This window comes from Artibeus jamaicensis, unplaced genomic scaffold (genome assembly GCF_021234435.1).
Source record: "Artibeus jamaicensis isolate MK-2021 breed Jamaican fruit bat unplaced genomic scaffold, CSHL_Jam_final contig_465, whole genome shotgun sequence".
Lineage (NCBI taxonomy): Eukaryota > Metazoa > Chordata > Mammalia > Chiroptera > Phyllostomidae > Artibeus > Artibeus jamaicensis.
This window is the reverse complement of record NW_026521843.1, coordinates 32,890,127-32,892,808: the sequence shown is the minus strand read 5'-3', so window position 1 is coordinate 32,892,808 and position 2,682 is coordinate 32,890,127. Positions and strand designations below refer to the sequence as shown.

Genomic DNA, 2,682 nt, shown 5'->3' with positions numbered 1-2,682 from the left:
AAGGGCCCATCGTACTCTAGTGTGACCTCATCTTAACTAATTACACCTGCCAGGACCCTATTTCTAAATAAAGTCACATTCTGAGGTATACAGGTGGGTTTAGAAATTCAACATATCTTTTTGAGAGCACAGTTAAAAAACATATAACTTATCTGAGTTCACAAAGTTACTAGGAGGAGAATTCAATGTAGTTTTGTCCCAGAGGTGATTCTCTTAACTACTGTGCCATTAGATAATCAATTACTGCTCTAGGATGACATAGAATAGAGCTATGAGTGTGCACTGGACTACTACAAGGATGCTGAGGCATTGGTGCTCCAAATGAAACATGAACACAGATAAGTTCAGTTTAGTTGGAGAGGTTGGCAGAGGCTCCTAAGTGGATGTATCCATCAGGAAAGACACCCTGGATCAAAACAACTGGAATAATGAATATAAACCTTTGGAAGAAAATGCTATGATCTGGAATCCTATGGCTGGTAAAGATCTATAAAATGAAATATAACTTGAACAAGAGACAAAAATGAACCTATCCAGTCGACATCCATGTCTGCACTATGATTGAATGTATGACATGTCTGCATCTCCAGTGGCATTGATTCTAGAGAGCTAACTTTTAATCATCTGAGCAGCAGTCCTTCTCTTCTGTTGAAGGAAGGAAGGTTATGAAATTATGAGAGTAAAAGTGGCATTATAATTTGAAAATTGATAATATGACTGGTAATAGTAAACTAGAAATTTGGAACAACTTTCCACTGAAGACACCTAAATTATACATTTTACTTTAATCTGCTGAAAGACACTGATAAACATGATTGAAAAAAATTATGATCATAAGATCTGGGAGGAGACAGAAATTCATACAGGTGAGCTTGACATGTAGAGCAACTTTTCTTCTAGTGGTTATTACCCAGTTCTCCAAAAACTAAAATTAAATTAGAGACAGATCAGGGATTTTGAGAACACAGCACGTTTATGGGGACAATTGGACTTCAGAACCAAAGAAGGTTGGGAGCTGGCTGAAATCTGTGTTTGGGGTAGGGATCCCAAAGGGTTTCTGAGCTTTAGAAGGGAGGGTAAAGTGAAAACGCACTAGCTCTCCTAGAGAATACAACTCATCTTTGCAACACCTCATTTCTCCAATACTGTTAATGAAGTCCCATATTCCTAGTGTCCACAGGTGTCTGCTCCAAAACAAACATACTCCTTTCCAGAGGAAGATAGCATTAGTCTAGTCCTCAAATCCTTTTCATAAAAATATTTCATATACTTACCTGGCAGGAGAGATACCATGATCGCGAAGGTGGTTTTCCCAGGGCGAGGCTTACCCAGAGCCCTCTGGGTGTGCTGACCCCTGCAGTCTCCCCAAATGTGGGAAACTTGACTGCACGATTTGTGGTAGTGGGGACTGCATTCGCACTCTCCCCTACAAAAATATTTCAAAGGCATTTTTGGGCACACAGTAAAAAATAATTAGGATACAAACACGCAAGGAATCATGAAGTTAATAGCAGAAAGGGACAATAACCAAGACATAAGATCAAAATTTGGAAGTAAATCATACACAAGTCTTAACTATGCTTATAGTGTTCACAGAGATAAAAGGTAAGGTTTGGAAATAGGGCAGACAATTAGGAAACATAGCAAAGTACTAGAAAACAAGAACAATTGAAAGTTATAATTTATAAGCACAATAAGCAAAATTAAGACATCATTAGATTAGACTCAAAGAAAATAAAGTAAAAAACTGGAAGAGAAGTTATAAACACTATCCCAAATTATTGAAGGTAGAAAATACAGTAATAGATACTGTATTTTCATAGATAACAAGGAAGAAAGAATGGATAAGAAGCAATAGTTGAAATTTTCAAACACTAAAAAAAATAATAAACTCAAGAAACCTCATGCAGAACAGCCATAATTAAAATAAATTAATTACAAAGAAAACCATAAAATTCTCAAAAACTGAAGTTAAATGGAAATATTTTAACAATGCCTAGACTTGTGCTGACTTCCCAATGAATCAATGGAAAAGCAAAACAGGTTAGTAATATCTTTGAAATGCTGGGAATGTGTGTTTTAAGATACATGTAATCATAATATTTTCAGACAGAAAACAACCAAAAGAATTTATTATAAATAGACTCATGATAAATAGTACAAAAAGTTATTTTTCAGGTTGTAGAATAACACTTCCATATAGATGGAAGATATTCTAAGAATAAAAAACAATGAAACAGAAAAACATGTGGGTAAATCTAATAAATATTGACTGTAGTATATATATATATATATGCACACATATATACACATATATATACTCTGTAGACTGTAGAGTACATATATATACACACACACAACTATATATATATATATACTCTGAAATCTCTTTCTATATATACATATACATATATATAATCATATATCTAGAACTAACTTGGTATATTTATTCCATGAATGTAAAGTGGCTTAATATTTGGAAATCAATTAATGTAATTGATTAGGAAAGGAGAAACATTTTTCTATGGTGATTTCCATAGATGCAGAAAAAGTACAGATAAAATTTATTATTTACTTATAGTTACAAAAAAATGGAAAATGAGGAAAAATACCTTCCTACAGTTGATCAACAGTATCTAAAGAAAACACCATAATAAATGATTAAGTATGGATTTAAAGGTT

General features: G+C 33.6%; 1 non-coding gene across 1 annotated transcript; it reads left to right on the top strand.

Moving 5' to 3' along the window:
• The first annotated feature begins 1,266 nt into the window (after positions 1-1,266).
• Positions 1,267-1,428, top strand: LOC119060932 (U1 spliceosomal RNA). The gene has a single exon (XR_005084698.2). It is a non-coding gene; the product is annotated as a U1 spliceosomal RNA (small nuclear RNA).
• The last annotated feature ends 1,254 nt before the right edge of the window (positions 1,429-2,682 follow it).